This window comes from Myotis davidii, unplaced genomic scaffold (genome assembly GCF_000327345.1).
Source record: "Myotis davidii unplaced genomic scaffold, ASM32734v1 scaffold370, whole genome shotgun sequence".
Taxonomy (NCBI): Eukaryota; Metazoa; Chordata; class Mammalia; order Chiroptera; family Vespertilionidae; genus Myotis; species Myotis davidii.
The window spans coordinates 17027889-17047908 of NW_006288615.1; the positions used below are offsets into that span (position 1 = coordinate 17027889).

Here is a 20020-nt window from a genome sequence, read left to right on the forward strand (position 1 = left end):
AGATACAAACAAACAAACAAAAAACTCAAATAAACAATTTCACTTTTACGCTTAAGGGAACTTGAAGAACAGCAAACAAAGCCTAGAGTGAGTAGAAGGAAGGAAATAACAAATATCAAAGCAGAAATAAATGAAATAGAGTCTAAAAAAATATAAATGATCAATGAAACCAAGAGCTGGTTCTTTGAAAAGAATAAACAAGATTGACAAACTTTTAACCAGACTCATCAAGAAAAAGAAAAAGAAATGAAAGAGGAGAAATAACAACTGACACCAAAGATATGCAAAGGATTGTGAGAAAATACTGTGAACAACTATATGCCAACAGGTGATCAGGGTGAAATGGACAAATTCCTAGAAACATACAATCTTCCAAAACTAAATCAGGAAGAATCAGAAAATCTGAAGAGTCAGGTTACAACTAGTGAAAATGAAGCAGTAATCAAAAACTCCCAACAAACAAAAGTGTTGGGCTGGATGACTTTAAAGGTGAATTTTATCAAACATTCAAAGAATTAAAAGCGGTCTTTTTTTTGTGTTGGCTGGTGTTGTTCAATGGTTGGAGTGTCAGCTCATGCACCCAGGGGTCACTAGTTTGATTCCCAGTTAAGGGCATGTGCCTGGGTTGCAGGTTTGCTCCATGCCCCCAGTTGAAGTGCATGTGGGAGGCAACTGGTTGATGTGTGTGTGTGTCTTTCTCACATTGTTGTTTCCACCTCCCTTCCACTCCTTCTGAAAAGCAATGGAAAAAAATATCCTCAGGTGATGATTAAAAAAAGAAAGAGAGAAAGAGACAGAGACAAAGAGAGAGGGAGGAGCCTGATTTGGGCAGCTGTAAAAGATGTTTATGGAACAATTGAGGAAATTTGAACTCTAGAGTGGGTATTAGATGATATTAGGATATTGTTACTTTCACAGGTGAAATAATGTTATAGGTATGTCGCAGAATATTCTAATTTTTCAGATATGCATGCTGAATATTTAGGATGAAATGTCACGATGTCTGTGATTTACATTAAAGTGGTTCCCAAATAAACAAATACAAAGCAAATATGGCTGTATGATAACATTTGCTGAACTAAGTACAAGCATATGTGTTTATCGTATTATTCCTTTTTCTCTTCTGTGAGGTTTTAAAATGTTTTTAAATATATATTTTTAATATTCCCAGGTAGCAACTTCTCAGGAACTGCCTTCACAGCCTGAGGGCTCCTAATTACAGTAAGTTTTTAATATTTCTCCAAATCGCCATCAGCAGTTTGACTCAGTCATCACAGACAGAAAGCAGCTATAATGACACACATCACAGGTAGGAAGCTTTTTTTGTTCTTAAACCGGTTTTCTGAATTTCCTTTTGGGAATAGGCTTCTTCAGTTTACCTTTTAAAGCGAAAGATCCAAAAATTGGCTTGTTTGCCTCAAGCCTGGTCCATTTTAATTGACAGAAAACCTCTCCACACACACCTCATGCAAACCTACTTCAGCTTTGCCTTCCTAAAACTAGCTTTTGTCTCTGAACTTTACAGAGCGGCTGGAGCTCTTTAATATTTTCTAAGGGAAGCATTTCAAACAAGTAACCCCGCAATTTATTCACTACTGCCAAGAATAAAAGTAACAGGTTTCACCACCAAGGCCCTCCAAGGCTTCGCAGGACTTTTAAGGCAAAGCATCACTCATTCGCCGGCAGGCTTGCTCCCTTAATGCATCCGTCATTTGTTTGGCTCTGGAGGAAACGATTTGATTACACAAAATTCTTTTTAGATCAAGTTTAAAATCTTAGCCACAAGTGGCGAAGCCTGCCAGCTCAATGGGTTAACACTTGGACACACTGAGCCCAGGACAAAGATAAGGGACAACCGCAGGTTGAAATCAGAAGCTTGAAGACCTGAAAAGGAATGCGCGGGAAAGATGCAAAGCTTAGCTGGGCCTTTCTGAGTGCCCCACTTGCCGTTGCCGTGTGTGATGATTTGTTCCCCACACTTCTGAGAAACGAGTGCAGTACCCTAAGGGGCACTGGTAGGCAGCGGTAAATGCAAAAGCCACCAGGACCAGTTGCATCCATCCACTGCTGTGCCACCTAAGCATTTTGAAGTTGGCAACTAACCAGACATCTTTATGTCCCTCGTTTCTCATACCTTATTATGGGGCACATCGTTTTTAAAAAGCATTTAGATGAAGCAGATGCTAACCCCATTCATTCCACTTTACCAGGGAATATGTCAATGATGATTTTTAAAATGCAAAAGAAAATGTCAAAGTATTTTGTTCCCTGCTTAAGAACACATCTGTGGAATAGGAGGGGAGAAATACATAAAACATCTATGGTCATTCAAGAAATAATTATAAGGTATGTCAAACTACAGAAAATTGAGCAAGCACTAAATTAAAAAAAAAAAAAGATGGCTTGTGTCAAAATGGCTTTTTCACTCCCTTATTTCAAAAACAAGTTTTGAAATTAAATTCCATCCACCAGCTCAGAACAGAACACATTAAGGCCCGACTGTAATGCCATTATCCACGTGGCAGCCCCCTTTTCCCCCCCACAACCGCATTAATGGACAAAGAAGCCTTGGGGCTCACCTCCCAGAGAGCCTTGAAGTCCTTCTGCTCGATGCGGAGCAGCTCACTGCTCTCCCTGGTAACGATGGTCGCATGACGGGGAGTGTTGTCAAGAATGGACTCTCCAAAGGCCGTTCCAATCCCCAGCGTACAGATGGTCACTGCGTCCTGAGAATCCCCAAAACTGGTCATTAGAGAATTAAACATTTAACAGATGGGTGAGTTGTCTTTTATTTGAACTGAAGAATAATTTGTATACAATAAAACACTTGATTTGATTGCACAGTTCAATAAGTTTTGACTCAAAGCAAAACACAGCAACATTTTTATCACCCCCAATAGTTCCATCCTGCTTCTTTCCTTCAAAACCCTCCTTTGAGGCGATAGGTGTATTTCTATCATCGCCAAGGAGTTTTGCTGGTGTTAGAACTTCATGTGAAAGGGATCAGACAATATGCCCTCTTTGATGTCTGGCTTCTTTTGCTCAACATAATGTCTGTAAGATTCACCCAAGTTGTTGCATGGATCGTAGTTTACTTTCCCTTTTGCTGATGAGTACATCTCCATTGCACGGAGATGCTACAATTGGCTTATTCATTTTCCTACTGGTGGATATTTGTCTTGTTTCTAGTTTGGGGATATTATGAATAAAGCTGCTAGTAGTCATCCCACGCAGGTCTTTCTGTGGACAAGACTATCTTTGTCTATGACTACTGTCTGCTTTAAGAAGGGAGGGGAAGTCTTTTAAAAACAAAGGTTTTTAGTGAGGAGGCGCAGTTACAATACTTAAGTAGGAAACTGGAAGAGGGATGCTGTTTTGTCCATCTCTCTCGAAGAGATGAGGAAACGGAGGGTGGGAGTGGTTGATTCACACAGCCCTCGCTCAGCAGGTGCGAGTGAGGCCGTCAGATCCTAACCACTGCTCTCTGACTATAGATCCTAAGCTTTTGGTATGATGCTGCCTCCTGCAGCCACAGCAGAGCAAAAACAGCATCTGATTAAGTGCGGGATGGCTAGTTTATGAAATGTTGTGAACCGATGATTTAAAAGTTTCTTAAGGTGTACCAAAAAAGTAATTTACTCTCTGCATGCAACATCAATGATAATATTGGGATGTAATCCTAACTAGTTTCAAATAATACAAACAGCCACTCAGAATCACCTGGACATTAATTTTGCCAGGCATTACCGATCAAGGGAGATACACAAGGGTAATCCTGAGTTAGAAAGCACAGCTTTCCTTTCATTCATCTAATACACCATCATAATAGGCAAATGAGGTTAAGATCAACTTAGTGACTCCATAATCACATTACTAAGGCAAATGCCCATAAGAATCCAGTTCCCTGAACCATATCAAATTGCTTCTGCACAGATATTATCATAAAAAATTGTGTTCAGGAAAATGAAATCAATAACATCTCAGAAAAGAATAAAAGATTAGGGGAGAACTTAAGAACATCCTGCTAATAAATTTTCCAGAAAGTCAGTTGCAAACAATTTCAGCCAGAAACATATCCTGAGAAATGACATGTCAATGGTCAGCAACGGTACGTCGGAGTAATTTTCAAATTCTACTAAAAGCATAAGATGGATTATGATAAATCAGAGCTTCATGAATTCTCTAGCATATCAGGCACCTTTGAGAATTCCATTAGCTTACTTCATTTTATCTTCTGAACCCTTCAAAAGGATTCTGTTGCCTAATCTGTACTTTCCAGTGTTAAATTTTATTTTAAGACTTGACAGGGGTGGGTCATAAATATTACTCCTGCCCCTATCCACGTAACAAATATCTAAAGTTGTTCGCAAAGTCTAAAGCAAAAGTGCAATAATGGCCACCTGGAAGAAAATATTTACAGTGACACAGAGACTGAGGAAAGCAAGCAGCACCTACTCAGGAAATATAAAATATTAACAACATTGGCCGGCTGGTTGAGAGCCAACCTTTGAACCAGGAGCTCAGGGTTGATTTCCGGTCAGGGCATGTGCCCCGGTTACAGGCTCAATGCCCAGTAGTGGGTGTGCAGGAGGCAGCCAATCAATGTTTCTCTCTCATCATTGATGTTTCTATCTCTCTCTCCCTTCCTCTCTCTGAAATCAACAAAAACATACTTTTTTAAAAAATATATATTAACAATAGTTAAGAAACATCCTATTTTGGGATAAGATGGCAATTTATTTTAAGGATTTTCAAATATGAAATGAAGATTTAAGAGCTTGGATGTCTTTAATATATGAAGGTAGATTTAGGAGATGCTGCTGGAGTCCTGCCAGATGCCCCCACCCTTTTACCTGTCCCCTCCCTCCCCCATCACTTAGCTTTCTGGATGGTTGCTATTCACACCTCTGCATTGCTCCACCTGAGGGCAGAGTGCTGGGCAGTTAATGCCTGGGCGGGACACCCTCCACCAAAGAAGCATGAGAGTAGGAAGGTGAAGTACCCTGGCTTTCTAACCCTACACAGTTTTTTAGAGTGTCCCTTGGGGAGTGAGCTCAGTTGTCCACAGTGGAAATCCTCTTATCAACACTTGTATTGGCTTTCCTTCATTTCTTATCTCATTTCCCTACTCCTTTATAATGCTTCCCAGGGTCCTGTCCAAATAAAACCCACTTAGGGCCAATCATTATCTGCAGGTCAGCTTCTGGAGGCACCCAGGACAAAGAGTGGGTTAGCCAAACATGGCTGCGAGTCCCCAGTTACACTGAGCCCTCTGGGTAGGCACTGGTCAAACCAGCATTGCCAAAGGGACTTGTGTCACAGGGACAGAGACCAGCTCGTCGCTATTGCTCTGCCTCAGACACATCGTAAGTGCCGTATCCCTTGGGTGACACATGGGAAGGCCTCACTGCTAGTGAAGCATAGTGGGTCTCTGAGGCCTTCTACTATATAACTACTATATAACTCTCAAAAGGATGACCGATGGTACGTCACTGACATGTCATCTGGGTTCTTCACCCGATCTGATCCAGCTCTCTCTCATTTACCAGTCCACTTGATCACTCCTTCTCCTACCCCCTACAACACTCAATTACCCACTTGCCCTTAATAGCGCACACCCTACTGTGCATCAGTATCCACGCGGATCTCCACGTGGGTGAGTGTCCTACTATGTGCCATACACTTGGCCAGGTGTCTTAACTATGATGCCTCATTTATTCCTCACAACAGTTAAGTGAGATGTATTTAAAATGCTTTGCACAGTACCTCATTTGTGGGATGGAAGCAATCTTTCTTATAAGATTATTAGCAGGATTCAATAAAAATAAAAGAATATATACACTGAGTTCTGTAGGGTTCCTGGCGTATCGTAGGCGCTCCATAAGTAATGGGAAGTATTATTTCTGACAGCCATATTTAGGCTATCAAAGTTTCTAAAAAGCAAATTATATAAGATGTCCCCAAAAATGTATACACACTTTGAATAATTATAAAGGAAGTGTTTACTAAAATACATCTCACTTTCAAAATTGAGTTATCAGCTGTTAAAGTGTGTATACATTTTTTAGGGACACCCTGTATTTTTCTATTATTTAAGTAACAGAGAGGCTCTATATTCATTTCCTGTTAATCTCCCATTAACAATGGCTTTTCAACACTTAAATTCCAAGTTTCTCTGACGCCCAGTTTGGATGTCAAGTGGTTTGAATGATCTGCAAAACACTTCAGCTCTCTGGGGGAGCTTGTATTCAAAGAAACCCTTCTGATGAATCCTGCTGGAAATCAAAGAATCCTTTCGTTCTGCTACTAATCACCCCTTAATTTATCTGCTTTGTATGTCAGAATTATGGTATACTGAGTTTTCATAAAGCAGCATTCCCAGATGAGGCATTTTATTTGCTTGTTTCATTATAAAGTACAGCTACGGTATGAAAACGGGAATGGTGCTGAGAAAGCCAGTGATTACATGTCACTGATATCCAAGCTGATAAACATGTGCCTTGCAAATAATGTCACTAAGCGTCTCCTAAAATCCAACTGACGCAAGTTACAGGCAGCCTGATGAAACTTAAAATAACAATCAATCAAATAAACATAACGATTTTTTAATTGTCCTATAACTTCCAGGGGTACCTGATCTTTTTATTAGGTTCTTTTTTAAGATTCCACGTATAAGTGAGAGCAGACAGTATTTGTCTTTCTCTGACTGCCATATTGCACTTAGCATAACACCTCCGAGGTCCATCCCTGTTGTTCTGAATGGTGGGAGTCTCGCTGCTTATGGCTGGGTACTACTCCCTTGTATTTTCATCACATCCCTGTACCCACTCGTGTATAGATGGCACGTTGTTTTATGTCTTGGCTATGGCAAACAATGCTGCTATGAACGTGGGGGTGCAGGTATCATTTCCATTTAGTGTTTTCATTCCCTTTGCGTATATTCCCAGAAGCCAATCTGCTGGATCACACGGTAGTTCTATTCTTAATTTTTTTGAGCAATCCCTGTACTGTTTTCCATAGTGGCTGCAATCCCACCAACAGTGCACAGGGCTCCCTGTTCTCCACACGCACACCAGCATTGCTTATCTTTTAGATGATGAGCACCCTCTCAGGCATCTCATTGTGGCTTTAATTCGCATTTCTCCTATTGACTAGTGATGCCGGGCATCTTTTCATGAACCTGCTGGCCTTTCATGTATCTTCTTTGGAGACATGTCTACTCAATCCTTTGCCCATTTTATAATTGGTTTGTTTTTTTTTGCAATCTGAGCTGTATGAGTTCCTTATGTATTTTTTATATTAACCCCTTATCAGATATGTGGTTTGTAAATACTGTAAATATTTTTCCCATTCTACAGGTTGACTTTTTACCTTATTAATGGTTTCTTTTGCTATGCACTTATGCACATTTACATCATTTCCATGTTGCTCAAGAAGAGTTCATCTCACAGAAAATTTATTGCTTTGGGTGCATGTTGTGTTAACATTGAGGAACACATTGGTCCTTCAAGTGTGTAGACCCTAAGACACAAACCTTTTCAAAGCAAATATTTTTTACAATTTTTATTTTAGGACTATAGGCAATTCTTGCCAATAAGTTTGGTAGTGTCTGTGTTTGTTTCGTGGGTTTGAATTTAGTACTGAAATTTATTGAATGCTCCAGGTTATTTTAAAAAGTAAAAATTTAATGGAACCAAATCTCTGAAGTTGTCAAGACATTAGAGAGCAATTGCCATCTAAAGGATTTAACGCCAAGCACAAAGGCAAAATAGTTCTGAGTCAAATGTGGATTTTTTAACAAACAGGGAAGACAAGATCTGTTACTCTTCAAGCACCTCCCTGGAATCGGAGTGTTAGACACAGCGTAACAGGACCCGGCACGCCGGCTGCAGGAAGGTGCCGTCAGCTGGACCAGCATTGGCCTGTGATCATTGAACGAGGAAGGCCCACCCCAGTGCAGCAGAGGGCCGGTCTGTGCTGCACTGTGGCTCAGTCTTGCATCCACCCAAACAAAGAATTACATGGCAAAAACCCGAATACAGTATGTGGATATATGACGCAGGGATGCTAAATAAACCTGATCAGTTCCGAACAAATGACCTGAGTGGAGACAAGTAGCAAGAGATTACAAACTACCACCGTGGGCTTGGCACCATCCAAGTTTCATGGGCTCCATCAATGTGTTCAGAAAATGTTTCCCGATAATGATAGTGTTCTCTGTCTGAAAACAATGGGACGGAATGAGAGTGAATGGAAGAAACAGGCAAAGGCAGAAAGACAGAGAAAGACAGGCCCACAGAAAGGAGAAGCCTGCCTGTCCTTTACAGTTTATAAACAAAACTAAGGCTAAAAAGCATAAAGAGAGGGTAAATAAGAGCACATTTTACTTTGAGGGGTGGGGGGTAAGGGGGTCCCAGTAAGAGATCCTTCCCCAAAAATGGGCTAAAAATGGCCCGAGAATTGCACAGAGACAGATGCGAGGATGTACAAGATGATAACCAAGGCCAAGTGCTGCTCAGGTTCTCTGATCCCACGAAATGGCTGAACAACATTGTTAAACTTCTTGCCATTGCCCATACGGAGCACATTTTATATGCTAGCACTTCCCTCTTGTGGTAGAATTACAGCATTGCAGGCGTAGCCATCAACAGCATTTCCCACTCTGGGCAATTAACTTTTCTTTCTGGAAATGGGAAAAAAAAGCGCCAGAACCCCTGCTCTATGCCAAGTTTTGTGCTATGTACTTCATAGACACTAACCCGTTTAAGATAGAACTGCTATCCCCAACGTATAGGTAATATAACTTGCCTAAGGTCACGGTAATTAAGTGGCAGAGGGAAGACTTCAAACGTCTGCTTTTAACCACTGTGTTTTGCATTAGGTATATATTTACAATTCAAATGAGATTTGTTAAAGAGACGCAGACGTTTTAATGAATTAATACATCATCTCATTCTCTATTTTGCAGCACGAACCTGTATGCACCAAACCGCCATATGAAATTCTACTTAGATATGACTGGAGACATATTATACTTTCTTGGATGTGAAGATTAATTTAAAACCTTATGTGTATCTGGGACTCCAATATTTACCATGCCTAAAAGGCCCCTCACCTATAAAATCTGCAAAGAGCAGGACCTTTTCTCTCTTCCTCTGTCTGAAACACACACACACACACACACAGAGAGAGTTGGATATTGTTGCTTGACATAGTGCAGTTTATAAGCCTATTTATTATTTTAAGTTTATTGTTTATAATTTGTACCAATTTTCACTTTTCACCCTAAATCTATTCACATACCAATGAAAAAAAGGTATACCCATAGTATTCATTCTCGTGGGAATGTAAAATCTCTGACTTTTAGCCCTTTAAGTTAAATAGACACCCAAACAGGCAGGTTCCTTGAGAGCAAGAATTCAGCTGTGGGCACCTGAAGGTGTGAGTGTCCTGGTTAAGCTTAGGTGAGAGACTGAGGACAGGACCAGGTGCCCCTGGGAACTGGAAAGATGAATCCTTAATAGGATCGGTGCTGCCAAGCGCAAGTTAAGTGAGCCAGGTTGGGACACTATGGGATGGGGAAGTGGTGTGTGAACAGGTCCTCTGCTGGGCATTCTAAGAGACAGACTGGCCGAGGCAGGAGCAGTGTGTGGGAAGCTAGGGGAGGCATCTCTGACCATTACATAGGCACAGGGAGTAAGAGTGTTTCTGAAGGAGGTTTCGTTTTATGGAGTAGCAGAATCAATAAGATTTGTAGGAAGATATTTGCAAGGGTAGGAATCTTTAAAATGTCATCAGATTTTCCCTGGCCGTGTGGCTCAGTTGGTTGGAGTGTTGTCCCATACACCAAAAGGTTGCAGGTTCGACTTCTGGTCAGGGCACATTCCCTTCCTCTCTCTCGTCTCTCTCTAAAAATCAATGAAAACATATTCTCGGGTGAGGATTTAAAAAATAAATTAAAAAATTTCATCAAAATCATAGGAGCAGAAGAGTCTATGTATATTTTCTCAGAATTCTTATCACAAACATGGTTTCAAGGCCATAACAAAGGGAAAAAAGCACACAGCACTGGCTCCTCAGGGTGGGTCTCCAAGAGGCAGGACCCACTGTCCCCCTCCTGGTCCAGGGGCTTTGGTGTTCCTCACTCCAGGCCATACTTGAATCCTGGGGCTGGGGGGTAGGAGAGTCAGGCAAAGAGAAGACAGGGCAGCAGCACACAGAGTTAGCTGGCCGGGCTGTGTGAGAGGAAGGTGGCTCTGACCCAGCTGGGCAGGATTTCGGACCACGGTGGGCTTGTTGGAGCCAGAGGCAGACCCGCAGGGGAGGCAGGCTTAGCCTGCCAGGTCTGCCTCCCGGCTGGCAGGCTTGTGGTCCTAAACTGACCAGGTGGTCACCCCAAACAGAACTAGGAGGTGAACCCTCTTACTGTCCACAGCCCATCAGCTTTTTTTTCTGTCCTCCCCTTCCTGGAAAGGGCCTAAAGTTTATATCATCACTCACCAGGGCTCTTGTATTTTAATGCTTCTCCCAAGTGTGGAACGGGTGGCTTCCTCTGTTAGAATCTTAGGCATCAGTGACTTAAGGGGGCAAAGAAGGGTCAACACACCACGACCACCACCCCTGGTACTGGAGGTGCTTGTGATAAGATCCCTTGTAGGCCCCTTACAGATGCCCCAGGCAAATGGAGCACATGCTGGCCACTGCTAAGGGTGGCAAGGCAGGGCCTGGTTGGGTACAAAAATCATGGTGATTTCCAGCTCTGTGGGTTACCACCAGCCGTCTTGAGCAGACCACTCATTGCCCTGTGACTTGAGCAAAATCTAGCAGAGTTGGGTCCATCTCAAAGAGTGGCTCAGACAAAAGCATGCAAGTGAAACGCTTTGTAAATGACGAGCGTTACTACTACTATGCCCGGTGGATATCATCAATAAGAAATGTGTAATCCTCAACCTAGAGCCCAAAGAATTCAAAAAGAGCATCCCAAACCAACCATGCAGAGAGCAAGAAGCTGTGTTTTCTTAACCCAGTGAGCAAAAAAGTACAAGGGGATGATGGTAAGGGACAAAAAGTAATACTGCATTGAAAAAGGTGGGAAGGTAATATGAATTTTATGAGACAAATAAAATATTTATGTTCTATGTATTCTTGAAAGTTATATACAGCTATATTTTCCTATAACTATATAAAAGAAATAGGGTGATTTTGTTTAGAAAAAATTCCATCAAATCAATGTCACCTAATAAATATATAATATAAAAACAATATGCCAGAATCTGTGAAGAGTTCTTCTTCGTTATGTGTTCCTTAATTCAATTAATGGCATTGCCATCCACCTCTTCATTCATGGCAGGATCCTCCCTTTCTCTCAACTTCCCATACATCCCATCAACACCAATTCTAGCATTTCACCTTTACCTTGTACATACTGTACCTCAATCTCCCTCCCTTATCACCCACATTTATCTACCCCATGCTCTAACCCAGGAGCCTTTTGAGGGAATGGAACATGGTCATTTCACTATGTGTCTCCTAATCCGAAAGGTGGTGGAAGGAGGACTCACATCCCGCAGGTTTCTGCAGACCATGAGAAGTGGGCCGCCCCCTATAGCATGTCTCAGGTGGAGGAAACACCTGTGAGGTGGGCTTGCCGGTGAGAAGGTATGGCACTCTGAGCTGGAATCAGAAATGCAGGAGGGCGGCTGCAGGAGCTGTAAGGGAAAAGCTCCTCTCCCCACATCACTCACTATTCCTTCTGGATGGCAACTGTACAACCAAACTGATCAAGAACTTGAGCTCTAGAATCACAAAGAATTGGCTCTGATACCTAATGGCTGTGTGACCTTGGGCAAGTCATTTAGCATCTTACTTGTAAAATGAAACTAATAACACACAACAGGAGAGGGCAGTGTAGTGAAATAATGCTCGTAAAGTGCTCTACACATAGCTGCCTGTAGTGGGCGCTCCATCACCATTAGCTATTCCTGCTCTTTCCTCACCATTCTGGCTCAGCTAACACCCCAATGAGGGGCTGAAACTCAGAGATAAGTTTGAGAATTTATCACCACCATTTCCTCTGAGTTCTGACTCAGATAAGACAAACATGCAGGGCAGGTAGAGAGTTGAGGAATGGAAATGAAGAGGTAAGCTAGCAAGACACTCTGCCCTATCTCTTTCCTCTTTCCTTAATTCTTAGACTCTTTTAACTTTTCTTCTCCACCTCTTCCTCCTCCTCCTTCTCATTTTTTTACTGCCCATGCCCACCATTTTTCCTGCATAAACAGTAGAAATACTGGTAACATAAAATTTGGAGAATGTCAGGCCTTAATTCAAATTTTAATTTGGTCCAGGAAAAATTATACCTATGTTGCTGAACAGTATTTTCAAGCTCAATTATAAAATAGGACATATATGCCTAAAGATGAAGCCATTAATGTTCACAGAACCCCTAGCACAGTGTGACACAATGAAGGCACTTAGCAATGTTGTTGCTGATCTCTAGGAATAGAAATTCCAGGTCATTTTTGTTTCTCCTCTTATGGTCCATCACCCACTCCATTTTTCTCACATTGGGGAATATGATGGTTAATTTTATATGTCAACCATGGTAACCAGTTCCTTAGACAGTCTAATTTTGCCATAAAAATATTTTAGATGTGATTAACATTTATCATCAGTAGCTTGAAGTAAAGCAGATTGCCCTCCATAATGTGGGTGAAGGCCTTAAGAGCAAACAGATTTCCCTTGAGGTTTCCCAAAGAAGAAGTAATTGTGCTTCCTGCAACATAGAAACTCCACCTGAGTGTCCAGCTTTTAGCGTTAGGGCTGCAGCATCACCTTTTACATGAATCTCCCACCTGTCAGCTTACTCTACACATGTTTGATTTCCCAGCCCGCACAATCCCATAAACCAATTCCTTAAAATAAATCTTCACCTGCCTATTTCCTGTTGGTTCCACTTCTCTGGAGAACCCTAACATAAGGCACTACTCTGACGTGGCCACGCCACTAGAGGGCAGAGACCCAGAACCCATTAAAAGCCCAGCTCAGGTAGAAATCACTTTTTTGTTTCTCCTTTTCAAGCAATTTGCCATGGAATGGGGTACATCCATCTTGCTCAGTCTCCTTAGCTTCTTCCTCCCCTGTGGCTGAAACCATGTCCTGCCTATCAGAGCTGATTAAAAGGCCGGGCCCTCTGTCTACCTCCAGCCACTCTCGGGAGTGCTGGAGGATTAGAGGGCAATGTGCTTCATCATCCTTATGTCTCAGTGACTATACAAATCAATCCAGAAAACCTTGGACATTGAGGGGTGACGTACACTGGGGAGGCAGGAAGCCAGCTTTGATATAAAGCTAATAATTCCAACAACTTAAGAGATGCCCAAGCCCAGCTTTGGAAAGTTCTCAGCATTGGGTTTGAGGTTAAAACCACAGCTAAAATCTAGAAATAAAAGTTTGTTAAAATTTAAAAAGCAAAGCCACAGCTAATAACAAAGTATTACTCAGCTATTCTTTCCTGGGACCACATGGTGAGAGATAATTGGTCCAGGGCAATAGTCCAAGAGCCCCTGGTCAGATACTATTTTAATACCATCAAAATCTCACACAGCGTTTAACATCTGCTGAGTCAGCACATCACTGCTGGTGTGATTAATCATCCCTTAGGTCAGGGGTGGGCAAACTTTTTGACTCAAGGGCCACAATGGGTTCTTAAACTGGACCAGAGGGCCGGAACCAAAGCATGGATGGAGTGTTTGTGTGAACTAATATAAATTCAAAGTAAACATCATTACATAAAAGGGTACGGTCTTATTTTTTTTTTTTTTAGTTTTATTCATTTCAAACGGGTTGGATCCGGCCCACAGGCCGTAGTTTGCCCACGGCTGCCTTAGGTACATCTGCCTTGCCTTTTTAGCATTATTATTATTCCTTCCTCATCTCTCTTCCCTGTTTTCCTTTCCTTCTCACCCTTTTCCTCTTTCTCATATTCTTTCCCTTTTCTCTCTTTCCTCGCCTTTGCCTTTTCAGCTTCTCCCCTCTCTCCACCATTATTCATTGAAGACCACCTGGAGAAGCAAGGAGACTCATCCTCTTCCAGGCCCTGTCCCCTCCGTACAGCCACACAGGGGAGACGGGGTTAAGGTAGGCATCAGGAGCAGCTCTGGGCACAAGGCCCAGAGGGCACCCACCAGGACAGCAGTCTGCAGGCAGAAGGTGGGCAGCTTTGGCATCCTTCTCCTGAGTCAATTGGTGCAGAGCAGTGGCTAAGAGTATATGTTGTGATGCAGGACTGCTTGGGTTTTAATCTTAGTTTCCCTAATTTCTAGATACATTACTTGGGGCAGGTGATTTAACTACTCAGGGCCTTAGTGTCCTCATCTATAACATGAGAACAGTAATATGACCTACCTCAGAGGGTTACTGTGAGGATTAAAGGGGTAAACAAACACCTGTTAAATGCTTAGAACACTGCCTAGCACGTGGCAGATACCAAAGAAATGCTCGCTAGCTCTTCTCAGTGCCATTGGGAAACTGAGGCAGCTTACAGGAATCAAAACCTACCTCTCACCTTGGCCCTCGCTGAAATCCAAGAGAAACCTGGCCTTGTGAGAGAGGGCAAGAGGGAAGTGCCCTCAAGGGCAGGGAGAGAGGGGGTATAGGTTCCAGGCAATGTCTAATGGAACTTTCAATGCATTGATGCGTAGAAAAAGTATGCTGTGGGTTAAACAGGACGCTGGCATGGCCTGAGACTCTAACCATCTAACAAAGGGTAGAACACGGGCACCTATATTCCAAACTCCAAATGTCCACCTTACCAACCATCTTTTGGGTTTTTAGATAGGTATAACATGGGCAACTCCATTAGGCACGAAAGTCCCTACAAAATTTAAATCTCAGATTGAGTACGTCATGAACGTTTCTCACAGCTGACGTGTGCTACATATGAACAAGGCCCAGAGGCACTGTCTTACACATGGTACGCAGCGACAGGTTATTTGTCCCTTTCATTGTTTCTTTGATTTTTCTTGATAATTCGTTCTGATTTTACAATTAGCCCGTTCTCTGCCCTCTGTGTTCAGCTTGAGTCCTGAATATGTGGATAGAAAACTTGGACCATTTTCATACTGAAGCTTGACGATGGCTTCTAGGGGCCATTCTTTTGAGAGTTAAGGTCCTTGGCTCCTAATGGGAAGGTTCTGTACATGCTGGTTAATGATGGTTAATGATGGAGTAAGAGTCAGTGCCGATGTAAAAGGAGACTGAATCTAATTTTAAATATTCACAAATATTGTGGCGTGGGGAGGGAAGAAGAACACGAGTTTTATCTTTTAGGATGTCAAGCTCCTCAGAGGTGACTAAGGGAGATAAGGAAGCCAGTGCTGCACTTTAGGGGGAAATGTCATCATTGGCCCTCCTCCATTAGAAAGACGAGGTAGAGAAATAGTGAGAAATTGTAAGAGGGCTGCACTGACCACATTTTCCGGCAGGGCTAGGGCACCTAAAAGGTCACAGGGGGGTCACTTCTAGGACGGAAAAGTCAGGACACCAGATGGAGGAAGGCTCTAAGGCGAAACCTAGTAAGACTTGCTTCTCCTTCCCCCTGTGCTCACATTTCACCTTACACAACAGCAATTTGTCACATTGCAAATGGATTGTTTGCATTTCCCATGGACAGCAAGCTCCTGGAAGGCAGGCAAGGGCTCCTGGATTTCATGCTCCAACACCTGGCACCTACTCAAATCACAGGAGACATTCAGTGTGTATGTTTCTTGAGTGATTTAATAAAGAAATTCATAAACACTTGAACTTCATACTAGAGGAAAGAGGTTTGAAATGTAATTTTGATGGCATAGAAGACATAGGGATAATGTGTCATTTAAAAATAATAAGTCCTACTTAAAAAAAAAAAAGGGGAATAAGGCATCTTACCTGGTGACTGCTGGTCTCAGATACTTTTACATCCAGAGACCCTGCCAGGACAGCATACCAGTTTGTGCCAATATCACCTTGACGAAATACTGGAAAAGAAACAGTAATGTCACTATGCCGGTTTTACCGTATGACCTGATAGTTTCTCACTGATTATTATACCAGTAAGTGAGACTTGAACTTAGCTGAGCTTATGACTCTTTCTCTACTTGTTCTCATAAGAACATGACATATTTTTCTTTTTCTCATCTATCAACAACGCTATATCCTATTTATTCAATATTCTATGAAATGGAATTCTATTTAAACGTAACTTTCATGTTTACAGAGCACTAATAAGGAATGATAACCTGAGTTTTGAATTTAAGAAGAATGATGTTCTATGAAATTTATCTTAAAGATACTTTATTATATTATGATTCTTGGAAAATTATTATTCTAGGTAGGGTACATATTAACAAGGTTATTTGACTCAATAAAACCAGACCACTGCCCCAATTTCTTAAGTCTATTTCTATTAAAAGCAAAGTGTTTTTTAGGATTGAATGTCTCCCTTGAAGCTAAGCAATGAATGACTTAAAAAATTAAAATCTGCTTTAAAAGTTTTAATGATTGTATTATCACTGTCTGTTTTCCTGTTATTTTTTGTTTGCTCCTGTTTCTTTTTTTAAATGAATTCACTACTTTAGGCATTAGGAGTTAAGTGCTCCTTGGAAATGACTCTCATCAGGGATTTCTGAACCTGATTTTGCTTTACTTTTGTACTCTTCGAGAGGAAGCCTTTAGATATTTAGATAGAACCTTATTTCCCATACCATGTTAAAACCAGTACTTGGGAAAGTCATTCTGAAACACTGGTTCAAAAATGTCATACAGCTCTAGCCAGTGTGGCTCAGTTGATTGGAGCACCATCCCTGCACCGGAAGGTTGCTGGTTTGATTCCCAATCAGAGCACATACCTAGGTTTTGGGTTTGATCCCTAGTTGGGGTGCATATGGGAGGCAGCTGATCGATGTATCTCTCTCTTATCTCTCTTATCTCTCTCTCTCTCTCTCTCTCACTCTCTCTCTCTCTCTCTCAAATAAATAAAAATAAGATAAAATCAATAAAGTTCTTTTTAAAAAATTTTCATATAAACCCAAGAATCCTTTTAAATATTCTACCTAAATAACCAGATGGAATGATCTGATATTTTAACATTCTTTTCATAGTTACAGTCAGAGATCTAGTGACTCAGTGAGAAAGCACATGAGGACTCCGTAGGACAGCTGGATTCTGGCAAGGCCAGTGCTCCTAGCATAACAGCAAGCCCCTGGGAGCCATACTTAATGTGACAGACAAGCTGCTCTAAACTCCCGAAGGCAGTGGTTCTCAACCTTCTGGCCCTTTAAAACAGTTCCTCATATTGTGATCCCCAACCATAAAATTATTTTTGTTGCTACTTCGTAACTGTAATTTTGCTACTGTTATGAATCGTAATGTAAATATCTGATATGCAGGATGGTCTTAGGCGACCCCTGTGAAAGGGTCATTCGACCGCCAAAGGGGTCACGACCCACAGGTTGAGAACCGCTGCCCTAAGGCATGCTGTGGAAAGGCGAAGAATGACAATGGCATCCCACCAAGTGCAATGATAAGCTTCAGATGGGGAACTGATGAGTTTATAGCTGGCCTCTCCAATAACTGCTGTTCCTAGCCTTTGCAAGTGATTTATATTAGAGTTAGGGCTTTAACTTCTGGCTCCAAAAGACATTTTTAGTTGCCAATCAAATTCACATTATATATCATATTAGATTCATTTTGAAAATGGCTTTAAGCCTGGCCAGTGGGGCTCAGTGGTTGAGCATTGACAGACCATGAACCAAGAGGGTCACGGTTCGATTCCCGGTCAGGGCACAATGCCTGGGTTGCAGGCTTGATCCCCAGTAGGGAGCATACAGGAGGCAGCCAATCAATGATTCTCTCTCATCATTGATGTTTCTATCTCTCTTCCCTTCTCCCTTCCTCTTTCTGAAATCAATTTAAAAAACATACTGAAAATGGCTTTAAGAAACAGAAAATAGAGTTTCATTCCCAAGAGAGTGAAATTTCTGATATTAATAATAATATGTTTGAAAACAGTATGTTTGAATGATTGTTTTAATAGAAGTGTGACTGTGTGTGTGTGTGTGTGTGTGTGTGTGTGTATGTGTGTACACATGGGAAAACATCTTTAAGGATACACACGAAGTGTTAATAGTAATCTCTGGGTTTGGGAATTGCAGGTGATTTTTATTTTCTTTGTCTTCTAAATTTTCTAGAATGATGTTGTGACAGACCCTGTTGGTTTCCCATCAAGAATCATGCCCTCCCTTTCTCTTATCTAACTGAACATTATATATATAAGAATTATATGTAAGTTTCCACCCTCCTTCAACGGCCAAGCGCTCAGAGCAAGAGTTTCTTTCCTAGCTCCAATGGGGTCATAAGGAGGGTGGTCTAATTCAATCACGGCAGTCCCATTATCTTTGTGGTGATTGGTTTAGACATGGGCTTGTGAATACAATTCTAGCCAATACAGGAAGTCTGCTGTGGGACTTGTGAAAAAGAGTCACAAGAAACAGTCCTTTAGCGGGATGATTTGCATTAGCATGTAATGCTTCCAATGGCAGCAGCTATCTTAGATCCATTTGGGACAAGTCTAAGGACAAAGGCCAACACCTGAGGATATACAGCAAAAACCAACAAACAAAAAGATGGGAGGGACCTGGGAGTTTAATAATGTCATTGAGCCAACCCTGAAGCCATCCTACCTCAAGACTTCTGGCATGTGAGTAATTGATTTTTCCTCTTACACAAGTAATTGATTATTCAAGCCAGTTGGATGGGAGTGTTTTGTTATAGCATCATAAAGCATCCAACAAATAGAAAAGCATTAATTTTTTAAGGAGAAAATACTTTTATAAAAATGCAGCTAACTATCTTGTTTTACTCTCCCTGCCCCTTATTCACACCTGAAATAGACAATATCACTGAGGTTATTTCAAAACATTACTATTAGCATTAGTTAAGTGACCTTTTATCTTTATTTGAGATCCTACCAACTATTGTGTTTTTGGGGTTAGAGAAAATAATTATTTGAATTTCTAAGGATACAGATGAATTATGTGAATCAGTATATTCTTCCAGTTCCATCTGGATGTGGGCTGACCTGGAAGAGCCATTTACATGCTGTGAACAAAGGAGTTAAGGAAATGTCTACATGAAACTGAATAAACAAAGTAGAGGGAAATGTCAATCTAATATCTTCGGTTGAAGCTCAAATATTTGGCACAAAAATACCCCATGTGCTATCTATCCGCACAGAATAACAACAAATAAACATAAACTGGACATAAAAGTATACTATTAGAGTTGAATTTCTTACATGTTATTCCTTTTTCCAGATTCTCATAATAACCACATAAACAAATCTGATGAAGGAGATTTGGGTGAAATTTCTCAAAAGCTTTAACTTCCTTCAGCCGTGTGAAGATTATATCCACATCTTCACTGGATCGCTCCAATGGTCTATAAAGGGGACACAATGCACAAAAAGCTGTGTTAGCAAGGATTTACTTGAGTCAACATGCATTATTTTTGTTATATTAAAGTTTACCCGACTATCCTAATTGTAAGTTTTTCATTGCAAATGTTTATCTAACCTATCCCCATCACAGGTATTTCCAAGCTTTCCTCAACTATTCACCTTAAATCATGTTTATTGAAGATGGTGTGACATTGCGATTTATGATAAAAAATATATATTTGCCGGGCAGGTGTGTCTCAGTGATTGAGCATCAACCTATGAATCAGGAAGTTGTGGCTGGGGGGGTTAAACATATTTAGAGCTGTCTAAAATGGAGAAGTAATAAACTTCCCTAAACAGGAAATGTAGAAACAAAGTTAGATGTTGAACAAAAACATTTCTGTCTCAGGTGAGATGCTAGACCTCTAAGTGTTTTCTAATATTTAATTTCTATGATCCTCTGTCATCATGTGACATATATATACACACATATTTACATATATACATACATACATATATACACACACACACATATATATTTGGCCT

General features: G+C 41.2%; 1 protein-coding gene across 2 annotated transcripts in view; it reads right to left on the minus strand.

The window, feature by feature from the left end:
- RAPGEF4 (Rap guanine nucleotide exchange factor 4) overlaps positions 1 to 19476 on the minus strand; it is a 225534-nt gene extending 206058 nt beyond the window's left edge. For both annotated transcript variants that reach the window (XM_006760619.2, XM_006760614.2), the window contains exons 1-3: positions 19334 to 19476; positions 15928 to 16016; positions 2580 to 2726 (exon numbers count right to left, since the gene is read on the minus strand). The gene's annotated coding sequence lies outside the window, so the exon portion shown is untranslated. The remainder of the gene's footprint in view (positions 1 to 2579; positions 2727 to 15927; positions 16017 to 19333) is intronic.
- Positions 19477 to 20020: the final 544 nt, after the last annotated feature.